Source organism: Oncorhynchus gorbuscha, unplaced genomic scaffold, assembly GCF_021184085.1.
Source record: "Oncorhynchus gorbuscha isolate QuinsamMale2020 ecotype Even-year unplaced genomic scaffold, OgorEven_v1.0 Un_scaffold_675, whole genome shotgun sequence".
Taxonomy (NCBI): Eukaryota; Metazoa; Chordata; class Actinopteri; order Salmoniformes; family Salmonidae; genus Oncorhynchus; species Oncorhynchus gorbuscha.
In genome coordinates, this window is record NW_025745761.1 from 212,855 (window position 1) to 240,742 (window position 27,888).

General features: G+C 41.9%; 1 pseudogene; it reads right to left on the reverse strand.

Moving 5' to 3' along the window:
• Window positions 1–1,147: 1,147 nt before the first annotated feature.
• LOC124019760 lies at window positions 1,148–27,692 on the reverse strand (annotated as a pseudogene).
• Window positions 27,693–27,888: the final 196 nt, after the last annotated feature.

Below are 27,888 nucleotides of genomic sequence, written 5' to 3' on the forward strand. Positions count from 1 at the left end.
AAACTAGGCCGTTTATACATAATCCCACATGCTGACATTCACATCGGCTACTGAAATTAATAAAAATGTGTTTAATGTGAGCCAAGGCTTCGGACTAGTTGTTTTTTTAATAAGCATTTCTCACCAACTGTAACCCAAAGACCGGCAGATGGCGATATCGAGTCGTTTGCAAAAATGAAACCACCAGATTACAACCTGCCAGCCTTTCGCCAACACCAACTGCTTCACACACACGGTCTTAATCAGCTATTGACTTGATTACGATCGTTGCAATTTGGATAAATATATCCAAAAGCCTCATATCGTAACTAATAAACAGAATAAATGGAGTCACAATGTAGTTTCGATTATTTTATTTTTTGAGAAGGCACAAGGTGGTACAAACTCAGAATCTACTGCCTTTATTCTTACTGCAAATTGTCTAATAAATCATGTAATTAAAATAGCAATATAATCTGAAATAAACACACATTGACAGTGTTTTAGTATGCAGTCTAATAATGCAATAATCAATCCTGTCTGATTGAGACATTTACCCTGTATATTTGATAACAATTATCCATGTAATTATAGTTCCAGCACTAATGATTTCCTTACTTTGCTGTAACGCGAAGAGGAACACATGAAGTATATTGAATAGCAACTACTTCAGACAATGTGCAGCCGTCATTCTTCATGGATCTGGAACCGACGACTTACCTTCGGGTGAATGTCATGGAGCTGTAAATTAAATCAGGGCAAAAAGAACTACAGCCTACTGTACAATTCAGCATTTGGTGTAAGTGTAACTATGAGTAAATTATATATAAATAAAGAAAATCAAAATCTTTTAAGGGCTTATAACTAGGTTCCCCTTTTTTTATCGTGTCAATCATACCTGAGAATAAACATGGTTTTAAGTTTGAGTAAATTAGACCGTTACAATATTTTCACAAAACAGAAAAACTACAGACCTCAGTAATATCCTCCGGTCTTATTCCAGCCTTTATACATTGCATTCTATTGATTAAGTGTACATTTGATGAAGCCAAATCAGCAATGTCAGGAACAGTAACATTTGGCCTAATGGTTCACGGAGACCCGACATCAAAGACGGATAAAACTAGTTTATTGAAACCACTCAAAACAAGACAGTGCACCTTTTAAAAAAAAGTAAAATTTCCTGAACACGTCCGAGAGAGAAATTGATCAGGTAAAACTCTGGATCTGATTGTAAAAAGTATTTGAAGGTAATATCTAAGATGGATGCATTATTATATGTACAAAATGACAACACTAATTGAGTATGAGTAACACTTGTCGACAGCGTATATATGTACATTATTGACGTATCAAACCAGTTCCACTCAAATATTCAACCGGTTTGAAAAGACGTTGGGGCTGGAAAGCTATTCGTAATGATCTGTGTATAGGTAACAAAGCATTGATAGCCTGTCCATTAGCACAATAAACATGGTATACTAGCTACATAGAGCATTCATAATGCTCTACACCATATTCAATATCTCAGTGCATTTATACAATAAAATGCAATACAAAAGTTCCACGTATAAAAAAAAAGAAGTGTCTGTCATGCAAACTTTACCTGAAGGAGAACTTTACCAAAAGTAAGTCGCTCTGGATAAGAGCGTCTGCTAAATGACTTAAATGTAAATGTAAAAGGTTCCATTCAATAACATTCCATGTCAAACACATTGTAAAGTTCTCAAAATGCTCTTTTGTAGCTAGTGGGCAATATTGATAAAAACTTGGGAGATATTTATGTGCCAATAGTTGGATGTAAAGTCTTACCAATAAAATTCAGAAAAAAAAAGTTTAGTTGACTGAAGCAAGTTGTTTCAGTGAATGATTCTAGCCACAATAACCACCTAAATATCTTTATGGTGACAACACAATGCAAGCAGGAGAGCACCACTAATGTCCATCAGGGCCATTTAGAAAAGACATGGGAGTAGAGAGGTAGGTTTTACCGCCTTAAAACAGACATCAATAGCAGTTATTTTAATCTGGCAGAGCAGTCAGTGCACAGACCCTGAGAAGCCAGGGAAGGATTGTGCAATTCATGCTTTACAAAATGGACACCTCACTTGAATACTATTACTACTGTAATCACCGTCCATTTACAACACCCAGATACTCACTACTGTAATCACCGTCCATTTACAACACCCAGATACTCACTACTGTAATCACCATCCATTTACAACACCCAGACCCTCACTACTGTAATCCCCATCCATTTACTACACCCAGCCCCTCAGCCTTGTCCCAGACCCTCACTACTGTAATCAACCATGTACTACACCCAGCCCCTCAGCCTTGTCCCAGACCCTCACTACTGTAATCCCCATTCATTTACTACACACAGTCCCTTGGCTCGGTCCCAGACCCTCACTACTGTAATCCCCATTCATTTACTACACCCAGTCCCATGGCCTGGTCCCAGACCCTCACTACTGTAATGTAAATGTACTGTAATCCCCATTCATTTACTACACCCAGCCCCATGGCCTGGTCCCAGACCCTCATTACTACTGTAATCAACCATTTACTACACCCAGCCCCATGGCCTGGTCCCAGACCCTCACTACTGTAATCCCCATTCATTTACTACACCCAGTCCCATGGCTCGGTCCCAGACCCTCACTACTACTGTAATCAACCATTTACTACACCCAGCCCCATGGCCTGGTCCCAGACCCTCATTACTACTGTAATCAACCATTTACTACACCCAGCCCCATGGCCTGGTCCCAGACCCTCACTACTGTAATCCCCATTCATTTACTACACCCAGTCCCATGGCCTGGTCCCAGACCCTCACTACTGTAATCCCCATTCATTTACTACACCCAGTCCCATGGCCTGGTCCCAGACCCTCATTACTACTGTAATCAACCATTTACTATACCCAGCCCCATGGCCTGGTCCCAGACCCTCACTACTGTAATCAACCATTTACTACACCCAGACCCTCACTACTGTAATCAACCATTTACTACACCCAGCCCCATGGCCTGGTCCCAGACCCTCACTACTGTAATCCCCATTCATTTACTACACCCAGCCCCATGGCCTGGTCCCAGACCCTCATTACTACTGTAATCAACCATTTACTATACCCAGCCCCATGGCCTGGTCCCAGACCCTCACTACTGTAATCAACCATTTACTACACCCAGACCCTCACTACTGTAATCAACCATTTACTACACCCAGCCCCATGGCCTGGTCCCAGACCCTCACTACTGTAATCCCCATTCATTTACTACACCCAGTCCCATGGCCTGGTCCCAGACCCTCACTACTGTAATCCCCATTCATTTACTACACCCAGTCCCATGGCCTGGTCCCAGACCCTCATTACTACTGTAATCAACCATTTACTACACCCAGCCCCATGGCCTGGTCCCAGACCCTCACTACTGTAATCCCCATTCATTTACTACACCCAGCCCCATGGCCTGGTCCCAGACCCTCACTACTGTAATCAACCATTTACTACACCCAGTCCCATGGCCTGGTCCCAGACCCTCACTACTGTAATCCCCATTCATTTACTACACCCAGCCCCATGGCCTGGTCCCAGAAGGGGATCCTACAAAACAGGATCAATGCATTAGCCAGCTAACTTTGATAAACATTTGATTTTCTAGCTCATTAAGAAAGCCACACTTAGATATGTGTTTTTGCTTATGGAGTCGAGCTTCTTTCCCCCAAAAAAATGTCTAAATTATTTCAGAATATTTAAGCATATTAGCTGACTAATGCATTGGTCCTGCTTTGTAGTATAACGCTCAAGTCTGTATGCGTTTTAGCCAACTAGTCTGGCATTGTTATTGCTATTCAATGTAGACAAGACAACGAGTCAAGACTCTGCCAAAGTATATACAGATCTGGGACCAGGCTACAACCCTCACTGGCCTAAACCAGTGGGATAAGCAACTCAATAAGAAGTAGTATATACAGATCTGGGACCAGGCTACAACCCTCACTGGCCTAAACCAGTGGGATAAGCAACTCAATAAGAAGTAGTATATACAGATCTGGGACCAGGCTACAACCCTCACTGGCCTAAACCAGTGGGATAAGCAACTCGATAAGAAGTAGTATATACAGATCTGGGACCAGGCTACAACCCTCACTGGCCTAAACCAGTGGGATAAGCAACTCAATAAGAAGTAGTATACACAGATCTGGGACCAGGCTACAACCCTCACTGGCCTAAACCAGTGGGATAAGCAACTCAATAAGAAGTAGTATATACAGATCTGGGACCAGGCTACAACCCTCACTGGCCTAAACCAGTGGGATAAGCAACTCGATAAGAAGTAGTATATACAGATCTGGGACCAGGCTACAACCCTCACTGGCCTAAACCAGTGGGATAAGCAACTCAATAAGAAGTAGTATATACAGATCTGGGACCAGGCTACAACCCTCACTGGCCTAAACCAGTGGGATAAGCAACTCAATAAGAAGTAGTATATACAGATCTGGGACCAGGCTACAACCCTCACTGGCCTAAACCAGTGGGATAAGCAACTCAATAAGAAATCAGTGCAGTACATCAGCCAGCCAATCAGAGCACAAGTTTGCAGATAAGAGACCAATTCGGTTCACAGTAGTAGTATTGTCCAGATCTGTGAAGGTTGATCTATCACTAAAATAATTCCATATAAGTCAATCATTTTGTTCTACTTGTGTCAATAATATTAGAGTAATGAACCCTTGGAATGTACTTCCTGGTAACATGAAAAAGAAAAAAAAATCAAGAAAAAGATAAATAAATAAAAAGTTTTGCCCAAGTATAAGCAAGTCCTGAATACCTCTAAAATCACTCAGCAAAAGACATGGATTTTCACCTTTGCAATTCAAATGGCAAACAGTAGTATACGGAGACTAAAAACAAACGCTTGTCAACAAGTAGCTACATTTTAAGTAGAACTTTTAGAACAAACTGATAAGTCAAATATTAAAATATCTGTCACATGATCATTCAATGCGTAAGTAGTTAACGCTAAATTCAGTCAGATTTCACTAATTCTGGGCATCGGGACAAATACAATTTTTGGGTCAACTGTGCTTCATTTGGTCAATAACAGCACAACTTTGCAACTTAAGTGAGAGTAAATTTAAAATAACTATTTCGTAAACTTCAACATGAAAAATGTATGCAAGGCAAAAAAATGTACACATGTAAATTATTATTAAGTGTCAAAACCCCAGTAAACAAGTTTATTACAACACAGAATCTATTTTAATATTCAGAGCAGAGACATTTACAAACATTATCCTAACGAGAAAAGTAGGGAGGGGCACGAGAGGAAATGAAGACGAAAAAAACAAAAAAACCTCCCTGTAAAAATCAGCTCTTAACCTGACAAAATGTACACATTATAGCAGTCAAAAGTTGTCCGTTTTGGAATAGAGCAGGCAAATGTAGTCATTTGTTATTTTCGCAAAGCTTGAAAGAAGCCTGTCAACACAGGTAGGTAATCATTTTTTCGTTCACATCAAATAAAATTTCAGTAAAATAAAAATAGCTGTTGAGTAGTTTTTTTATACCATGAGAATGATTTTAAAGAACACTACTTATAGCCTTACACAGCTGTGAGCGATTCCCAGGTAGTCAGTCCCCTGGTAACCATGGAGACACAGACAGAGAGAGAGGGGGGGGGACTAGTTGACAAGGCGATCCTGATGTAGGGCCTGCTGGTTGTGAAGAGGCGTCCTCATCCCTGTCCTCTTCCGTAGGCTGAAATGTGTGAAAACGAAGGGTGGAGTTTGGTTTGGGGAAGCCCAACAATATACAGTTTGTTGTTTGTGTCCTATCCCCTCTAATTTTTACAGCACACACACAGAGGACACAAAACAAATACATGCAGGCACTGATCTTTCTAATGGTAGTCAACTTGTCAAGAGAGTGAGTCCACATTACAGTGAGTAAGAACAATGCAGTGCCCACAATGACTGACCCTGCTATACTGTTGAGATCTGAATTTAGAATGTATTCCAATGTGTCATGCACTGAAGTACTCAAGTCACTTCAGAGAAGGTTTACAATCAATTTGTGTGGATTGGATAAAGCTGTTTAAGGATGCTCACAGAACATCTGATAATCTAATCTGAAAGTGCATGGACAGAAGATGGTACCTACAGAACGCTCAATCCCAACCCCTAGACCGTACGCACTTCTCAATATCTTCAGAGGATTTCACAGATGGACACAATAGGGTATTAAGTCTACCTTGTCCTCTGATAGGTGGAAGTACATGTGAGAATTCCACCTATCAAATCCTCTCAGATTTTCAACAAGTCCATAAAACCAAAAGAGGTGTTAACGGCCAATTTGGGGGATCGGTCCCCTAATCTGAGAGGTGACGAGGGTATAGTTCTCCCCAAACGTTAACGCAGATTTTACCTATTGGATAGGATTTAAAAACACATAGAAATAATAAATAGAACAGACGAGTCATTGGCTTGAATTGCAGACCCTCGTTCTAGTCATTCTACAGCTATGCGTTTAAACCTATACGATAGGTGAAATCCAATTAGATTACATTTGGGGGGGGGGGGGGGGGGGTAAAACTGGGCCCAGAGCACTGGGAGAAGCAGAGGACTAACATGGTCAGATCTCCATAGAGGAATGGTATTATTACATCAGGATAAATGGTAGAAAAACACACATGTATCAGTAGTCTGAAACTACTCTGACAGCCAGAGCCTGGCATGCACAGGATCAACATTACACTGACAATTCATTGGAATTGCAAACCACATAACCATTCATTAATATTTCAGTTCATAGATCACCCACCCCCCCCAGACAGTTTCCAAACTCATACACCAGGTAAAAGGAATATTCTGTATGTTTTGGTTGTCAATGACGATTTACATTTATTACAAAAACAAGTTAATAGCCTAGTAGTAATTATTAGTTTGTTTATCAATATCATTTTTTAATCAAATTGAAGCCAGGTTTTGCTCAATTAGTGAATTTACATGGTGCATAGTTGACAATATCACATTTAGAAAAAGTTAATACCAACCAACATTTCATTGAACAGATGTCCCATCACCACCCGCACAATCATTTCAGATCCATTGAGCATCTCAAAGGGCCCACAGCATCATCAAGACATGTTCTCAAAACACTAACAATTATAACTAATGGATTAAAGAATGTGACCAGTTGCTGTTTTTGGTACTAACTTCCTGCAGGGTCTATTTTTGCAGGAGACTTTGAACGAGTTTAAGGTGGTTGGAACAGTCGTCAAAATGAACCTTCTTGAGATGGTGTGGACACCAATGAGTGTTTTAGGAACCACCATGATGTGTAGTGTGAAGGATGAACACGAGAGAGAGAGAGAGAGAGAGAGAGAGAGAGAGAGAGAGAGAGAGAGACAGAGAGAGACAGAGAGAGACAGAGAGAGAGACAGAGAGAGAGACAGAGAGAGAGACAGAGAGAGAGACAGAGAGAGAGACAGAGAGAGAGACAGAGAGAGAGACAGAGAGAGACAGAGAGAGAGAGAGAGACAGAGAGAGACAGAGAGAGACAGAGAGACAGACAGAGAGAGACAGAGAGACAGAGAGAGACACAGAGAGACAGAGAGACAGAGAGACAGAGAGACAGAGAGAGACACAGAGAGAGACAGAGAGACAGAGAGACAGAGAGAGAGACAGAGAGAGACAGAGAGACAGAGAGAGAGAGAGACAGAGAGAGAGAGAGAGAGAGAGACAGAGAGAGACAGAGAGAGACAGAGAGAGAGACAGAGAGAGAGACAGAGAGAGAGACAGAGAGAGAGACAGAGAGAGAGACAGAGAGAGAGACAGAGAGAGACAGACAGAGAGACAGAGAGAGAGACAGAGACAGAGAGAGAGACTGAGAGACAGAGAGAGACAGAGACAGAGAGAGACACAGAGAGAGACAGAGAGAGAGAGACAGAGAGAGAGAGAGAGAGACAGAGAGACAGAGAGAGAGAGACAGAGAGAGACAGAGAGAGAGAGAGAGAGAGAGAGACAGAGAGAGAGAGAGAGAGAGAGAGAGACAGAGAGACAGAGAGAGAGAGAGAGAGAGAGAGAGAGAGAGAGAGAGAGAGAGAGAGAGAGACAGAGAGAGAGAGAGAGAGAGAGAGACAGAGAGAGAGACAGAGAGAGACAGAGAGAGACAGAGAGAGACAGAGAGAGACAGAGAGAGACAGAGAGAGACAGAGAGAGACAGAGAGAGACAGAGAGAGACAGAGAGAGACAGAGAGAGAGAGAGACAGAGAGAGACAGAGAGAGACAGAGAGAGAGACAGAGAGACAGAGAGAGACAGAGAGAGAGAGAGAGAGAGAGAGAGAGAGACAGAGAGAGAGAGACAGTTAAAACAGACGTAGAAATATGTTATCAGGAGATCAGGGCTGCTTTCTCCATGCCTGCAAAACATCACTGACACCTATAGACAAATTGGAAAAATAGCTAGTCATTTCTTCCCTGTAAGTGGGCACATATGATCCCAACGCTAAATGAAACAAATGTTGAGATCTGTGAACATAGATTGACAGGTAGTAAGCATAGATCAAAGCATTGCCTCTACCATGAGGAGTACAGGTTAGTAAAGTAACCTCTCTTCACTCTGTTTCCTACATTTTTTTTTTTAGATTGATTTTGTCAGTTGTATTATTTAAAAGTTTTATGTTTATTTGAATAATTTAACAAACATGTTATTGCCATTTAAAAATGGGGTGTGGGGGGGGTGCAGAGAAGTTACTTAAATCAAACATGTACATTCAAAGGAGTTTTCCCATTTAATGCAAGCATGGAGTCACTACTCAGCAAACTAACCAATCCAATACAAAATAATATATATCAGTTACCGGTAACACAATCAGATGTTGGGGTGTACATTCCAATCACTACTGGGATTTACAAACGTCAACATTCAATTTGAGTGACCATCAACCCATTTAAAAATAGGACAAACACCACAATTATTTTCTTGACTACACCATTTCAGTGAAAACACCCAATTCCTACAAAAATATTTGGTACCAAGGTACCATGTCAAAATTGTCTGGCTGTCTATTTCAAACTACAGCCTAAAAACAAGACAACCGACAGTAAATTTTTGAGATCCACTTCAAATTAGGTGTACCATTAGAAACTTAAAATATCCACATGAACAAAATGGCTGCCATTGAATTGTGGACAATAGTGATGATTCTTTTAGTCCTCATTGAAATATCAGATAACTACTGTACCTGTATTGATTGATATTATCAGCATCTTTTCAAGTACTGTACCTCTGGCAAAAAATATTTTATGGTTTTCTTATTCGTTTACAGGATCAGCACATTGTGAAGTCCAGTATTAAGGGAAGAAAAGTAATCAAATTGACACGCAAACAGACATTGCTAGGGCCCTATAAAATCAATTAAATGTTCCCCCTGCTCAATTTCATATATATATATATATATAATAAAAACATTGCATGTTCTAAGTGCACAACCGTGTTTAAACAGGAGACCAGAAATTACATTTTTGGGTGTAGTTACCCTTTATTTCAACTGTGCACCAGTGTTTTGGGTGTAGTTACCCTTTATTTCAACTGTGCACCAGTGTTTTGGGGTGTAGTTACCCTTTAATTCAACTGTGCACCAGTGTTTTGGGTGTAGTGTGCACCAGTGTTTTGGGTGTAGTTACCCTTTATTTCAACTGTGCACCAGTGTTTTGGGTGTAGTTACCCTTTATTTCAACTGTGCACCAGCAAGCGTCACTGTTTGGTGAGTGATGTTTCTGCAGCACCTCATGTGATTGCAGAGTTTCCTAAACAAATGGCCAGTGGATTTATGCAAATAATCACGATACCATTCTGCCAAGTAAATATTAACTACAGAGAAGCCTGTGTTTAACTGAGAATGTTTTTGGGGAAAACCTTTCCATCTACCAGAAGACTGTTGTCATTATTATTAGCATCAACGCTAACGGCTTAACAAAGTGGTGGACAGTCGCGGACACACAGACACTGACGTTTCCTCTTTAGAAAGTTAAAGAAAAATAAGATTCACTGCTGCATTTCATTCATATTTTATGATGATCTTGGACACTTAGGCGACGCCCCACCCGCCCCGACACACTTAGGCGACGCCCCACTAGTCTCGACGCCCCACCAGCCCCGACACATTTAGTTGACTTCCTACTAACACTATTGAATATTGAGTCATTCCGTTTTAAATGTCTGGATTCTGTGGTTCTGTCCACATTCTCCACAACGTGGATTTTATAGGGCCCTACACTGCCATGAAGTATGCATATATAATATATAACCCCATGTTACCATCAAGGTACACAAAAGGGATTTAAAAAACCTGAGCCATCATTTTTTGGGGGGGAAATCAATCCTTCAATGTTATGGAAAAAACGCACAAAAACAAAAATGTCACATACAGAAATGATATGTAGAAGGTAAACAGTGTGTTAATCTAATGTTAAAAACCAAAAGCAGTAGCAACACTCAGAATGGTCTGCTGTACAAAAACCAGGGCTTTAGAGTGAAGGCCAACTACGCTACAGGAGACATAGCGGCCTAGTTACCTAGTTACCACATTCCTGTGGACCGTTAAGGCAGTATGACCGGATAACTATTTGCCTAAAAATTAATATAGACAAAACATTTTACCAGCTTGATATTAATGTCATTAATTATACAAAAACATGAACAAAAAGTATTTTTCTTCAAGACCGTCAATTTCAGCGTGATAAAAATACAAATATGACACAGATGTGTCAAGATCAGACGATATCCCAAAATCATTTCCGTTATTTAACCCCCAAAACCATACTTTGGCTTATATTAGAGACCTGAGAGTGGTTTTAAAATAGTTTTAGACATTTCAATTTGCATGTAACTATTACCTCAGGTTAGCAAGAGTCAGAACCACCCACAGTTTTGGTCATCATTTGGTGACATCATCCTACAAAACACCTCATACAGACAACCCCCTGAAGTTGTACCATCACAGAGTTCAACCTTTGACCCCTGCAAAATGTAGACTAATCATTCCTTGGCACATTGTGGCATCAGGTGTCAAAGAAACCCTTCAATAAACAATTGGTGTATTTTTACAACCTTTCACAGGTGTTGATCATTTGTCATAAAGTATTTTTTCCAACTTAAAGAGATTTAAAACATTTTCAAGCTTACCAGGGCTTCCACATAAAACCTCCCCTACAACACACACTCATGCAGTAGAAGCCTGACGACACAGTCAACGTTCAAAGGATGAAAGTAAAAACACAGTCAAAACCTACAACAAGTTTCAGACAAATAATATATCTTTACACACACGGCAGCAATGAGTGAGTTCTGGTCAAGACTACAATAATGACCGATGGAAACAAGGCATTTACCTACCACCTCCACCTACCGTCGGGCTCCGCAGGGCGCGTCCCGCTTGGGGCCTCTTGTTCTGGGCCGTAGCGACCTGGGCCCTGGCCTGCATTAAGCTGAGGGAGAAGAGTGGTGACATGGTTACGGGTAAGGGGGTTTGAACGAGGAATACACACCTCCTCTAACGATGTCGGTACTCCCTCTCACGGTCTCGTTCACGTTCTCGTTCTCTGTCCCCGCGGTGTCGTTCTCTCTCCCGGCTGCGTTCGCGGTAGTAGTCCTCGTGGCGGTCGCGGCTACGGGACTTGTGGCGCCGGCTCTTCTCCCGGGATCGGCTGTGGTCACGCTCCCTCGACCTCTCGCGTCTTTTAGGGGCAGAACTTACATTCATACATCAAACTCTTAACCAACCGCCAAAGCAGGTCTGTTCATCGGCCAAAACCATCAATCATTTCATAAACAATGACGTCACCAATACAACTGTCACTAACACTTTGATCTGTCAATCAATTACATTTGAGACAATATTACCCAGACTGTTTTATAATAAGTGCATTTAACTAAAGTTGGTTAAAAAAAGCATCACAACCATTATTCCCAGTCAATAAGAACAGAATAGTACAGGAATATCAGCACAATGACGAGCAGGAACCAAACATCATCCTGAATTATCAGACACCTTCCATTCATTCACTTCTCTCAGTTGTCTGTTATAACAACCAGGGTTGGAGTCAAATCAGTTCATTCCCTTATAATTCCAGTCAATTCAGAAAGTAAAGCATATTAAAACTCAAGAAGAATTTGAATTACTGTGTGCTCCCCCTGAATTGAAATGGAACTGCCCCCCCTACCCGAATTTCAATGGAACTGCCCCCCCTACCCGAATTTCAATGGAACTGCCCCCCCTGCATTGAAATGTCCTGCCCCCCCTCCCCGACAGGAACCACAGCAGAATGAGGAAGAGGTTGTATTTACCTGGAGGCAGAGCCGTAGGACTTGTTCTCGATGCCGTGGAGACAGTCCTGTAGAGAGCTGATGAGGACTTTGCAGCGGTCGTCAGCTGAGACCTTGGACTGCTTGATCAGAGAGATGGCTGTCACCAGAGTCTCTATGGCACTGCCGTAGTCAGCTAATGGAGAGGGGGAGACATTAACATCACATGGTACAGCTCAGACACTTAGATAAGGGTCACTTGTGAACGTACGCAATACAATCTACAGCACATAGATAGAATGTGTGTGTCTGTGTGTGTGTGTATTCAGCCCCAAGGTAGAATGCGTTGTAGTATTTGTGAGGTGTGTGTGTGTATTCAGCCCCTCGGTAGAGTGTGTTGTAGTATTTGTGAGGTGTGTGGGTGTGTGTGTGTATTCAGCCCCTCGGTAGATGTGTTGTAGTATTTGTGAGGTGTGTGGGTGTGTGTGTGTATTCAGCCCCACGGTAGAGTGTGTTGTATTAAGCCCCTCGGTAGAGAGTGTTGTAGTATTTGTGAGGTGTGTGTGTGTATTCAGCCCCACGGTAGAGTGTGTTGTATTATTTGTGAGGTGTGTGTGTGTGTGTTTATTCAGTATTTTGTGAGGTGTGTGTGTGTGTGTTTAGGGCATGATCCATACCAGCGCTAGCATCTGACACCGCCCTAGAGATGGCACTACTGGAGATGGCTCGGTTCCGGTTCATGATCTCCTCAAACTCTGCCTCGCTCAGCGGTGTCCGCGCCGACTCCATCTCCCTGGGACAGAGACAAGCAGGAAGGAGACAGCGTCAATATATTATTTTAAGTCGTCAAACTCAACGACAAACTCAGAGCCACTAGATACAGGAAAGAGGACGTTTTAGAGGAAGGAAAAGCTATTTTTTTCAACTAGTCTTTCCTAACTCCTCGCCTTCTCAAAAGTCATTGGAGGAGAAGGTCAGAGGGGAGGGCCCGTGACTGTTCTCCGCCAATGAATTTTGCGAGGTCGTACGAAATGGAGAAATTGATCAAGAGCAAGAGAGATTGAGAAAACAGAGGGGTGAGAGACAATCAGATGAGTCAAGGAACACACAGTTAATGGACAGCTAAAACGACACAGCAGACGCAAACCACGTTATCCAAGCCTGTGGGAATTAACACCAGTGATAACTAGCTAATCTAAGGAAACACACAACACACCACACAGTTTACTTATCAGCTTATCAAAATCATAGCTCGGCCAAACCATCAACCACAACAAGCATCCACTCTCAAAATTCAACAAAGCCAGGCACCAGGTCATTACAGGGGAAGCTAGTTCCTAATGTTCGTTCAGCGGGTCTGGCTGCATTTCTACTAACCCTGGGTCACTCGCATTGTGCAAGTGCTGGCCGCCATTTTTCAGATCGACCAAACCCTCGTTAATCCAGGGGTCTGGGCAGCCGCGGGGCAGGGGGGCCCTGAGGTCAAACTCACAGATTAGCGGGGGACGCTGGTTACTGTAGGCAGCCAGAGGAGGGAGGGAGGAAAGGAAGGGTGGATGGAGGAAGGGAGATTCAGGAGGGTCACGAAAGAAACCACGCTTCGTAGTCAAAATACTAAAGTAAAAAAAGACCCCCCCCCCTTTAAAAGACGCACCCAACACAAACACAAAACGATGACGGACTGTTGCTAAGGGAACCTGACAGTGCTATAAAACAAGGTGTTGGATGATGTCCTGGTGTTGCTTCTACCACAGCTGTTCTACATACTGAAATTACATTCAGACTAAAACTGGCAGCATTTGTCATTGAATAGATCAGTTTTCTTCCAACACGAACCATCATCTAGAGTAGAGTAAAGGAGGTTAGAACAGAACTGAAGAAGAAGAGGGAAACTGACTTCCTGTAGAACTGGCAGTACGTGACGTCGTGATCCTGTTGGGTTATATTACCTGCCGGCGGGGCCGAAGTCTCCCCGGTCATACGGAGGTGGACGTCCATAGGGGTCGTTGGGCCCGTTGGGGCCCCTGCCGTCTCCTCCAGGAGGGCCCCCCATGTTGTTAGGACCCCCAGGAGGAGGGAAGAACGCTGGGTTGACATGGGGAGCCGGTGGGGGGCCTCCAGGTCGGGGCCCGGTCATGTGTGGTGGGGGAGCGAGGGCCAGAGGTGGTCCAAGCGGCCCGGGGGCGAGGAGGGAAATGACCCGGGGTGGAGGGCCCTGTTGGGGGGTGGGGGGCCAGGAGGAGGGCCGAAGCCGTGTGGGGGGGGCCAGGGGGAGAGGACCCATGGGGGCTGGCCGAATTGGCCGGGGAACATGACCGGGGGTGGGGGCGGTCGCCACGGTTGGGGGGACCTTGCATGGGAGGGGGGAGGCCCTGTCCTGGGGGAGGGGGGCCTAGGGGTCCAGGGGGACCTAGTGGGCCAGGAGGGGGTCGAGGTGGGCCCTGCATACCACCTGGAACACAGAAACACAAAACAGAACCTTCTTGAGTTTGGATTCACTACCAACTGTTTGAAAGCAAATTAAAGCATTGTGGTGACCCAGTGTCAGTAGAGACGTTCCCAGCGCAGTAGACGGCGCCGAGACGTTCCCAGACGTTCCCAGCGTAGACGGCGCCGAGACGTTCCCAGACGTTCCCAGCGTCAGTAGACGGCGCCGAGACGTTCCCAGACGTTCCCAGCGTCAGTAGACGGCGCCGAGACGTTCCCAGCGTCAGTAGACGGCGCCGAGACGTTCCCAGACGTTCCCAGCGTCAGTAGACGGCGCAGAGACGTTCCCAGACGTTCCCAGTGTCAGTAGACGGCGCAGAGACGTTCCCAGTGTCAGTAGACGGCACCGAGCAGTTCTTGGAATCCAGAGACCACGAACAGGGAACTCAAGTACTGCAGAAAATGTCTTCGCTTGGGTTTGATGACTTCTGGATAGGAACTGTGACATTTTAGGTTGCATGGCGTGTTGGTGAGAAGATATGAAAAATGGTCAAATGTGTGATCCTGTATGTTTAAGTCCCTGCCTTGGAGGCCACCTTGACTTAGTGGGATCAAAGTTAAAGCTGAGAAGGCAACACAGCAAAGGACTCAAACAGAAGCCGTGAATACTGACGTTGTACAACGTGAAGGACCGCATTCACATCTCTGTTTGACACAAGGGGCGGGTTGCATCAACTCTTAAACTGGGTTAAATTTTAACCTAGTTTTAAATTAATCCTAGTTAAATTTAATCCTAGTTAAATTACACCTAGATTGGAATTTTCCTATTTTATCCTTCCTCTAATCTATGTTCATTTTAAACCCAACGCAAGTCAGGGTTAGGGGAGGGTTTGACCCAACGCCGTCCGGGTTAGGGGGGTTAACGCCTGTCCGGGTTAGGGAGGGTTTGTACCCAACGCCGTCCGGGTTAGGGGAGGGTTTAGCAAGCTTCCGGGTTAGGGAGTTTGGCCAACGCCGTCCGGGTTAGGGAGGGTTTGGCAGACAGGATGTCTTTGTCCTATCCTTTACTATGTTCACTTTGAACGGGCCCAGTGCACGCTGACACGGGCCAGGTGTAGGTGTTTCCTCAGACACATTAGTGGTTAAGGGACATTGTATCAAGAAGCAGTGCGGGTTGGTTGGGTCGTAATTTCAGAGGACGCACGGTCTCGACCTTCGCCGTCCGGGTCCATACTGGAGTTGCAGCCGTGGGACAAGACTAACCCAATTGGATACCGGGTTAGGGGTAGGGTCTGGCCCAACGCCGTCCGGGTTAGGATCTCCCGGGACAAGATGGGACAACCAATTGCGATACCAGAAAAAGGGGTAAAAAAAAAAAAATGTAATAGTCAGTAGCTAACGGTACTGGCAAATAACAGATTTTATTTCAAACTCAGCCAACCCATGAGAACCTTCCACGATGGATTTATAGTAGTTCTAACATTGTTTTTTGTTTTTTATAACGAAACAGCAACTTTGTGGCCTCATTTGTCAAGTAGGCTAGCTACTTCGTTTCAACTCACAAGATACCTGACATATTGGTGTAACACGTCACTGATCATATTTTAAAACCGCTAATCATGGATTTGCCGATCCAGATTTGAAATGAAGCGGTGCAACACATCTGATTAATTATAAACCCAGATTAGCTCTAATCCCAGATGAATTATAAACCTAGATTAGCTCTAATCCCAGATGAATTATAAACCTAGATTAGCTCTAATCCCAGATAAATTATAAACCAGATTAGCTCTAATCCCAGATGAATTATAAAACCCAGATTAGCTCTAATCCCAGATGAATTATAAACCCAGATTAGCTCTAATCCGGGATGAGATAAACCTAGATTAGCTCTAATCCCAGATGAATTATAAACCTAGATTAGCTCTAATCCCAGATGAATTATAAACCTAGATTAGCTCTAATCCCAGATGAATTATAAACCTAGATTAGCTCTAATCCCAGATAAATTATAAACCTAGATTAGCTCTAATCCCAGATAAATTATAAACCTAGATTAGCTCTAATCCCAGATAAATTATAAACCTAGGTTAGCTCTAATCCCAGATAAATTATAAACCTAGTTAGCTCTAATCCCATTGATAAATTATAAACCAGTTAGCTCTAATCCCAGATAAATTATAAACCTAGATTAGCTCTAATCCCAGATAATTTAGAACCTAGATTAGCTCTAATCCCAGATGAATTATAAACCTGGATTGCTCTAATCCCAGATGAATTATAAACCAATTGCTCTAATCCCAGATGAATTATAAAAAAAAAAAAGCTAATCCCAGATGAATTATAAACCTAGATTAGCTCTAATCCCAGATGAATTATAAACCTAGATTTTAATCCCAATGAATTATAAACCCCTAGATTAGAAACCTTCCAGATGGATTTATAGTAGTTCTAAACCTATTGTTTTTTTCCCAGATTTTTATAAACCTAGATTAGCTCTAATCCCATTTTATAAACCTAGATTAGCTCTAATCCCAGATTTCAACTCACAAGATACCTGACAGATGAACATAAACTGATTAGCTTAAAACCAGATGAATCATAAATTTAGCCTAATCCCAGATTTATAAATGATTAGCTCAATCCCATCTGATGAATTATAAACCCAGATTAGCTCTAATCCCAGATGAATTATAAACCTAGATTAGCTCTAATCCCAGATGAATTATAAACCTAGATTAGCTCTAATCCCAGATGAATTATAAACCTAGATTAGCTCTAATCCCAGATGAATTATAAACCTAGATTAGCTCTAATCCCAGATGAATTATAAACCTAGATTAGCTCTAATCCCAGATGAATTATAAACCTAGATTAGCTCTAATCCCAGATGAATTATAAACCTAGATTAGCTCTAATCCCAGATGAATTATAAACCTAGATTAGCTCTAATCCCAGATGAATTATAAACCTAGATTAGCTCTAATCCCAGATGAATTATAAACCTAGATTAGCTCTAATCCCAGATGAATTATAAACCTAGATTAGCTCTAATCCCAGATGAATTATAAACCTAGATTAGCTCTAATCCCAGATGAATTATAAACCTAGATTAGCTCTAATCCCAGATGAATTATAAACCTAGATTAGCTCTAATCCCAGATGAATTATAAACCTAGATTAGCTCTAATCCCAGATGAATTATAAACCTAGATTAGCTCTAATCCCAGATGAATTATAAACCTAGATTAGCTCTAATCCCAGATAAATTATAAACCTAGATTAGCTCTAATCCCAGATGAATTATAAACCTAGATTAGCTCTAATCCCAGATAAATTATAAACCTAGATTAGCTCTAATCCCAGATGAATTATAAACCTAGATTAGCTCTAATCCCAGATGAATTATAAACCCAGATTAGCTCTAATCCCAGATGAATTATAAACCTAGATTAGCTCTAATCCCAGATGAATTATAAACCTAGATTAGCTCTAATCCCAGATGAATTATAAACCTAGATTAGCTCTAATCCCAGATGAATTATAAACCTAGATTAGCTCTAATCCCAGATGAATTATAAACCTAGATTAGCTCTAATCCCAGATGAATTATAAACCCAGATTAGCTCTAATCCCAGATGAATTATAAACCTAGATTAGCTCTAATCCCAGATGAATTATAAACCTAGATTAGCTCTAATCCCAGATGAATTATAAACCCAGATTAGCTCTAATCCCAGATGAATTATAAACCCAGATTAGCTCTAATCCCAGATGAATTATAAACCTAGATTAGCTCTAATCCCAGATGAATTATAAACCTAGATTAGCTCTAATCCCAGATGAATTATAAACCTAGATTAGCTCTAATCCCAGATAAATTATAAACCTAGATTAGCTCTAATCCCAGATAAATTATAAACCTAGATTAGCTCTAATCCCAGATGAATTATAAACCTAGATTAGCTCTAATCCCAGATAAATTATAAACCTAGATTAGCTCTAATCCCAGATAAATTATAAACCTAGATTAGCTCTAATCCCAGATAAATTATAAACCTAGATTAGCTCTAATCCCAGATAAATTATAAACCTAGATTAGCTCTAATCCCAGATGAATTATAAACCTAGATTAGCTCTAATCCCAGATGAATTATAAACCTAGATTAGCTCTAATCCCAGATGAATTATAAACCTAGATTAGCTCTAATCCCAGATGAATTATAAACCTAGATTAGCTCTAATCCCAGATGAATTATAAACCTAGATTAGCTCTAATCCCAGATGAATTATAAACCTAGATTAGCTCTAATCCCAGATGAATTATAAACCTAGATTAGCTCTAATCCCAGATAAATTATAAACCTAGATTAGCTCTAATCCCAGATAAATTATAAACCTAGATTAGCTCTAATCCCAGATAAATTATAAACCTAGATTAGCTCTAATCCCAGATAAATTATAAACCTAGATTAGCTCTAATCCCAGATAAATTATAAACCTAGATTAGCTCTAATCCCAGATAAATTATAAACCTAGATTAGCTCTAATCCCAGATGAATTATAAACCTAGATTAGCTCTAATCCCAGATGAATTATAAACCTAGATTAGCTCTAATCCCAGATAAATTATAAACCCAGATTAGCTCTAATCCCAGATGAATTATAAACCCAGATTAGCTCTAATCCCAGATGAATTATAAACCTAGATTAGCTCTAATCCCAGATAAACTATAAACCTAGATTAGCTCTAATCCAAGATGAATTATAAACCTAGATTAGTTCTAATCCCAGATAAATTATAAACCTAGATTAGTTCTAATCCCAGATGAATTATAAACCTAGATTAGTTCTAATCCCAGATGAATTATAAACCTAGATTAGCTCTAATCTGAGATATATTTAAACCATGTTGGTACAACCCACCCTAGGCGTCCTGTGAATTAAAATGCAAGATTGAGCGAGATTATACATTTTGCAAGCTATTAGCAACGAAAGCCAAGAACCAGTTGGCCGAGTATCAGGACAGACAGGCCTGGATGGCTGGAAAGACCATCTTGGTATGGAGCAGGCAGGACTGACTGGTCTGGATGGTAAGAGGTCAGACACCCCTTCTATACTCATTGTGTTGTCTAGAGTGCTGGACAGCCAATAGAAACAGAACAAGCAACACAGCATATAAAGATGGACAGTTAAGACAGAATGATCAATAACGCAGAATTTAAAGTGTGGGGGGGGGAGAAGAAGCTTGGTCAGTCAGTCAGTCAGTCAGTGCAGGACTCCATAGACAAACAGGCCTTAATAAAAGAGAACATGTAAGCAGGGGGTAGAGGGGGGGGTAATCATTCTTATTTCATACATTAGCACTGTGAAGGGTTGCAAAAATCCAAAACATTACCAAAACTCCCAAAAATTCCAGGTTGGAAGATTCCATTGTAGCGAATTCCCTGAGAATTACATAAACCCTCCAGCTGGGATTTCTGGAAAATCTGGGATTTTTGGGAAGATTTGGGGAAGATTTGCCAACCCTAGAACTGTTGTCAACAGGAGTCGAGGCATTTCACCTCTGGGTCGCCAATTCCCATCACGTCCCGGCGGGAAGCAATTGAAATTCATATCCATCAGGTGGCCTTCTTGGTGTCTATGGTTAATGAGTTCAGGTGGCCTCATCCCCGACCCTAGTGGGAGGAAAAACACAATCACAACAAGGCTGTGACCACACTGGCCATCCGGCCAATGGCAGAGGCGCAGCTAGCAACACAGGAAGAAGTTGCCAAAACAGATTATTATTATCTGTAGGGGGGGGAAGACTGGGGCAAACTGGATAAAACAAATGTTGAATAATACACCCCCCCCCATCCCAACACAATTCAGGTACTTCACTCAACTTCTGAAAGCAAGGGGACAGAGAACAGGAGTCAGAATGTAATGAAACAGACTAAATGTGTAGAGATGGTAGGTTGGTGCTTTCCAATCCTTACTACATATGGTCACGTGGAAGACAGGATAATACCCAGACAGGAGGACCCATCTTCAGTTCAGTCCATGCAGAGCATAACACCAACAGTAGTGGCCTGGCTGTCAGTGGAAGATCAATTCACACTGCTTACAGCAGAAACAGTACACCAGAAAGGAAGCCATTTCATTGGTTGTAATCAGGGCACGGTTTAAATTTAACCAATTAAAACGGGCTTCCTTTCTGTACTGTTTTTTCAGGGTATCTGCAGGTTCCATTTAGTTGAATTGAAGACTAACAACCTTTTTTAACTCCACTCTGTAAAGTGGTGTTATTGGCCCACTCCGCTGTGACATCATCTCATTGACATACTCTGTAAAGTGGTGTTATTGGCCCACTCCGCTGTGACATCATCTCATTGACATACTCTGTAAAGTGGTGTTATTGGCCCACTCCGCTGTGACATCATCTCATTGACATACTCTGTAAAGTGGTGTTATTGGCCCACTCCGCTGTGACATCATCTCATTGTCATACTCTGTAAAGTGGTGTTATTGGCCCACTCCGCTGTGACATCATCTCATTGACATACTCTGTAAAGTGGTGTTATTGGCCCACTCCGCTGTGACATCATCTCAATGACATACTCTGTAAAGTGGTGTTATTGGCCTACTCCGCTGTGACATCATCTCATTGACATACTCTGTAAAGTGGTGTTATTGGCCCACTCCGCTGTGACGTCATCTCATTGACATACTCTGTAAAGTGGTGTTATTGGCCCACTCCGCTGTGACATCATCTCATTGACATACTCTGTAAAGTGGTGTTATTGGCCCACTCCGCTGTGACGTCATCTCATTGACATACTCTGTAAAGTGGTGTTATTGGCCCACTCCGCTGTGACATCATCTCATTGACATACTCTGTAAAGTGGTGTTATTGGCCCACTCCGCTGTGACGTCATCTCATTGACATACTCTGTAAAAGTGGTGTTATTGGCCCACTCCGCTGTGACATCATCTCATTGACATACTCTGTAAAGTGGTGTTATTGGCCCACTCCGCTGTGACATCATCTCATTGACATACTCTGTAAAGTGGTGTTATTGGCCCACTCCGCTGTGACGTCATCTCATTGACATACTCTGTAAAGTGGTGTTATTGGCCCACTCCGCTGTGACATCATCTCATTGACATACTCTGTAAAGTGGTGTTATTGGCCCACTCCGCTGTGACATCATCTCATTGACATACTCTGTAAAGTTGTGTTATTTCATCTATATTGGACATTTGAGATCGAATTGTTACACTCACAATAACCTGAGGCTTGTCCTATTTTTAAATCATTGCATTTGTATGGGCTAATAGCAGTACGGTCAAATGTTCAAAACATTTTAGATCAAAAAAATATCATAAAATAGCTCAATTAATCCTTCGGTAATACATTCTTAAAACAATTTCATATAGTTTAGTAGACCCCCCCCCCAGTTTAGACTGGGATTAGAATGACAGCGTTTAGACTGTTTAGTTCCAAAAATGAAGAGTTAAATGTTATAGGACAGACACGTCAGAACAAAACTTCCTTTAGAGTTCGGGGGTCTGCTACTATCTATTGTTCATGTAGTGAATCCTATTCAATGCGTTTGCATTAAACTAATAGCAGTAAGGCCAAAAAAACATTAATCCCCCCAAAAATGTTGCTAAATATCTTGATACTTCAAAGGGTCTTAAAATTCAAAAGCAAATACACTGAACTAAAATATAAAACAAATAAATTGTAGGTCCCATGTTGAATAAACGAAAATAAATAGAAAAGTAATATTTCTCTCAAATGTTGTTCAAATTTGTTTTCATCCCTGTTGGTGAGCATTTCTTGTTTTCCAAGATAATCCAGCCACTGGACAGGTGTGGCACATCAAGAAACGTATTAAACAGAAAGATCATAACACAGGTGCACCTTGTGCCCGGGTGACAATAAAAGGCCACTAAAACACAACGCCACTGTTTGAGGAAGCGCACAATTGGCATGCTGACTGCATTAATGTCCACCAGAGCTGTTACCAGAAAATTGAAAGTTAATTTCTCTACCATAAGCCACCTTCAACGTCATTTTAGAGAATTTGGCAGTACGCCCAACCGGCCTCACAACCGCAGAACACGTGTTTGGCTTTGTGAGGGTGAGCGGTGTGCCGACGTCAACGTTGTGAACAGACTGCCCCATGTTGGCGGTGGGTTATGGTATGGGCAGGCATAAGCTACGGACAACAAACACAATTGCATTTTAAATCGATGGCAATTTGAATGCAGAGATAACATGGCGAGATCCCGAGGCGCATTTTGTTTAGGTATCTGTTACCAACGGATACCTAATCATGTGAAATCCATAGATTACGGCCTAATTTATATATTTCAATCGACTGATTTCCTTATATGAACTGTAACTCTGTATAAGCTGAAATAATTCTTGCATGTTGCCTTTCTTTTTGTTCAGCATAGTAAAATTATCCTTGGTATGACCTTCTTAAAACAATCCCATATAGCCTCGTAGAACCCCAGCCCCGGCTTAGACAGAGCTTTGACTTATGGGTGAACAGTAAGTCCCTTTAAGAACCTGTGGTTGGATAGCTCTCTCCAACGTCTTGGTCCTTCTGTAGCTCAGTTGGTAGAGCATGGCGCTTGTAACGCCAGGGTAGTGGGTTCGATCCCGGGACCACCCATACGTAGAATGTATGCACACATGACTGTAAGTCGCTTTGGATAAAAGCGTCTGCTAAATGGCATATATTATTATATTATTATTATTATTATTATTATTATTAGAAAGTGGCCTCCAGTATTATTTGACGTTCCATTGTTAATTTCAGTTTTTGCCGCGTGTCAACAATGTAGCAGTAGCACAATATAACATTAAGCAGTAGCACAATATAACATTAAGCAGTAGCACAATATAACATTAAGCAGTAGCACAATATAACATTAAGCAGTAGCACAATGTAGTCATCTCGGTCACATTTTTTAAAGACCTTTGAAAACTGAATTTAAGATACTTTAAGACTTACAAAATCAATTTTAAGACAGACTTTTTAAGAACCAGCAGACACCCTGGTTTTAGCCGAGAGCCGTGCGAACGGACCGACCCGACTGCTGGAGTGGGAAGAGTACTCACCTGGGAAGTGTGGTGGGGGCCCTCCGGGTCCGATGGGCCCAGGGAAGCGGTCTCCTCCAGGACCAGGAGGCCCGGGAAGCGGCCTCGGCCCCTACCCATGCCCATGGGGAAGCCACCGCGGGGCCCATGGTGGGGGTCCCGCCTTCCCATCTCCGGACATCTGCCCACCCGATGTACCTGGGCATAAAGGGAAAGAAGAGGGCAGAGAGAACATTCAAATCCCCAACTCGTTGTGCTGACCCAATTAGGTAGTTCTGAACGCTAAAAAAACTAATTACTTCACTAAATCAATTTATTTATTCAAATAAATGTAGTTATTAATCAAATATATAAACTATTTTTATAACATTTCTGCATTGACAGCAGAGGCAGACTCAAGCACCAAATACTTGGGTCTGCTTCAGCGTATTTGGGTCTGCTTCAGCGTATTTGGGTCTTCCCAGGTTATCGGACCTACCTTGTCATTAAACCGTGCAGAAAAACCAGATAACTCATTTATAATTATTGTTCTATAACTCTAATTGCCCATCCCCGTGTGGAGGCACGCAGGTTCACCTACTTTTCCGAGACTGCATCTCGAACTGGCTGAGGGACTGTTTGTTGCAGGGGGTAACAATGGGGTTCTGTCCGTGGAGCTCCCGTTTAGCCAGCAGGTCCAGTAGCTTCCTAGAGGACGTGTCTGAGCCCACACACACCAGGGCAAACCTAATGGGACACACCAGGGCATAACGGGACCAAGTCACCATCTCTTTCTTTCCTTAAGGCTTTTATTTGGGTATTTCTTTCCTGTTTTTCTCTTTAAAATAAACAATTGAACAACTACCTGTGTGTAGTTCAAATGTATTAGGATAGTCAACCACAAAAAAACCCACTGTCTGTTCAGAGTGTCCGTGTGTAATGAGGAATCATGAAAGGAGAAAGCTCACCCTTTACTCTGGCCGTTGGCTCTGTTCTCAAAGAACTTGATCTCCAGCAGATCCTTAATGCCTATTGATCCAATGGCGTCTGTCAAATCTTCGTCTGTTGTCCACTGGAAAAGGAGAGGCACATCAAGACCCATTACATAATTGATGCACATTAAGGGCTCGTTTCCCTGACCCCGACTAAGCCCATCTCTGGACTTTAAAAAACACTTCCAATGGAGATCCTCAAAGACCCACTGAGCTTTTTATCTCCGGAGATCAGCTTCATCTGGGTCTGAGTAACTGGCCCGTTTATATTCATCTTTGTCATTCAGCAGACTGTTATCCAAACCCATAACCTACCCATGTGAGATTGCCTATGTACAGGGCGATCCTCTTGCCAGTGTACGTGTAAACCACGTTGGGCGGGGTGCTCTTGTTCCCCTCGGAGCCAGCAGGTGGGGGTAGGTTGTCCAGGTAGTCCCGGTCCTCAGGTGCGTCTCCGTTATTATTGGCCGAAGGAGAGATAACATCGTCATACAAGTCTATCTGGTCATGGGCAGGGTAGTCTGATTCCTGTAGGGGGGGGGTAGAACACAATAGGTCAACCGTACATCACAGTCAGTCAATCAATAGTTGTGCTCCAGAATGTCTTTAAAACTCTGTAGATTGACGCGAAGAAACAATGTTGGGTCCTACAGATGATATCAACAAAGAAACAAGCAACATGCAATGTTGGGTCCTAGATGATATCAGATCTGATGCAATGTTGGGTCAAGATGATATCAAAAAGACGACTGATCAATGTTGGGTCCTAACAAGCCCCAGCAACATGCAATGTTGGGTCCTACAGATGATATCAACAAAGACGATCTGGAACGAGCCCCAGCAACATGCAATGTTGGGTCCTACAGATGATATCAACAAAGACGATCTGGAACGAGCCCCAACAACATGCAATGTTGGGTCCTACAGATGATATCAACAAAGACGATCTGGAACGAGCCCCAACAACATGCTTTGACACATGTGACGGTCAGAGAGGAGAATGAAGTCTCAGCTGTTTTGTAGTTAAAACGATGTGTGATATTCAGGACATGAAATACAAAAGATGCAGACATTACTGCACATCTGAATAGGCAAACAACGTGAGCCATATTATCTAGCCAACATTTCAACAGTAACAGTTTGTTGCCTAGAGCTGGTTGTATTTTCAGTCCAACAGTATAATATTTTGGAAAGTCCCCGTGCTAATGAGTTCCTAACAAACACTTTGGGGGCCTTTCCTTTGAGTCAACAAGAATTTGAATAAGTAAAAGATCCAAATTAGTGTTTGCAATATGCAGATTTGTTCGGTACAAATGGACTACTGCTCTGGAGATTATGACTTTGAACATTTCTGGAAATATCCCTTTAAAGTGTACAGATGCACATTGAAAAGACTCGGCAAGCATGACCAACCCTCAGCATACAGAACACTTCAGTCTACACACACTGCATCAGAGTGCAGTTGGCAATCTTTGCAGAAAGCTGACATGCGAAACCATAGAGATATCTACATTTTTTGTGTGTGAGAACTGGGTCAAATATCCCCCACCTAAATGAACAAATCAGTCCTATGTGATTGATCAATGAGAATCAAACTCAACTCAAAACGAATAGCATTTCCATCTGAACTATTCTTGAACTGCACTGCTGGGTTAAGGGCTTGTACCGAAGCATTTCACGGTAAAGTCTACAATTGTTGTATTCAGCATTTCATAAAGTCTACAAATGTTGTATTCAGCATTTCACGGTAAAGTCTACAAATGTTGTATTCAGCATTTCACGGTAAAGTCTACAAATGTTGTATTCAGCATTTCACGGTAAAGTCTACAAATGTTGTATTCAGCATTTCACGGTAAAGTCTACAAATGTTGTATTCAGCATTTCAAAAGTCTACAAATGTTGTATTCAGCATTTCACGGTAAAGTCTAAAATGTTGTATTCAGCATTTCAAAAGTCTACAAATGTTGTATTCAGCATTTCACGGTAAAGTCTACAATTGTTGTATTCAGCGCATGTGACAAATACAGTTTGATTTGAATAGCATTTCCATTTGGCATTCAAAAAATGCAGTAAATAAACAAAAATATCAGATTTAGAAAGGCAGTTGATAAAAATAAAATAAAACCATTCATGTTTGTGCAACATGGTATCTTTGCTTTGAGAAAAATTAAAAGATGAACATCAACTTCAGCCTCGCCAGCAAGCCGAGAGCGCAACAACCTTTTAAACAGTCGCCGACCGGAGGGAAAATACACTTTAATTATATTTTTTAAAATTTAACTCGTTATTAGCACAGTCCTTACTGTTTTATACTATTAGCCAAACAGTTATAACTAGGTAGTTGAATACCAATATAATGTTAGCGCACGACGACAAAGCAGGCCACGGTGTTTGTGTGTTGCGGAGGCCTTCCCCGCCACTTCGCCTCCGGTACAACACTGTCGTTAACAATGGAACGACCACGTTGGCTTGCAAAGGGAAACATATTTACCTATCAAAATGTATACATTATAGCCAACAAACATAAAACTAAGGGAGGGACACAACATCCACGTTACTATTTTTTTTAAAAACAATATTTGACAAGTCATTGCGTTGTTGCAATTAGAAAACGCTGCGACGAACACAGGCAACGCTTTGCAGCAGGTCTCATCGGACGCCAGATAACTCGGTTTAACTTTCAAAAAGCATTTTAGCAAATACAAATCATAGGGCACACCAAAAAATATGTATATAACGGTGCAGGATTTAAACAAATGTAACGGTTTGCATACCTGGTTGAAATCCTCTTCAACATCGGCGTAGATGTCGATGTGATCAACTCCGTCAGCCATTTTCCAGACCACCTCCTCCACCGATCGACCTGAACAAGACAAAATGCAAACAGGAAAGCAGAAAACGTCACATCTGGGGCCAATAATCCTAGTTATCATATTTTCTATTAAAAACATTGCCAAATTGTTTGAATGACAGTGGTGTTTTGTTTGGGGTACATGTAACTGTGTACATTATGTATAAACATGAGGTTTATGCTTATTTTGTCAAAATGTTATCTTATTCACTGGTTTTTGAAGATCAAATCT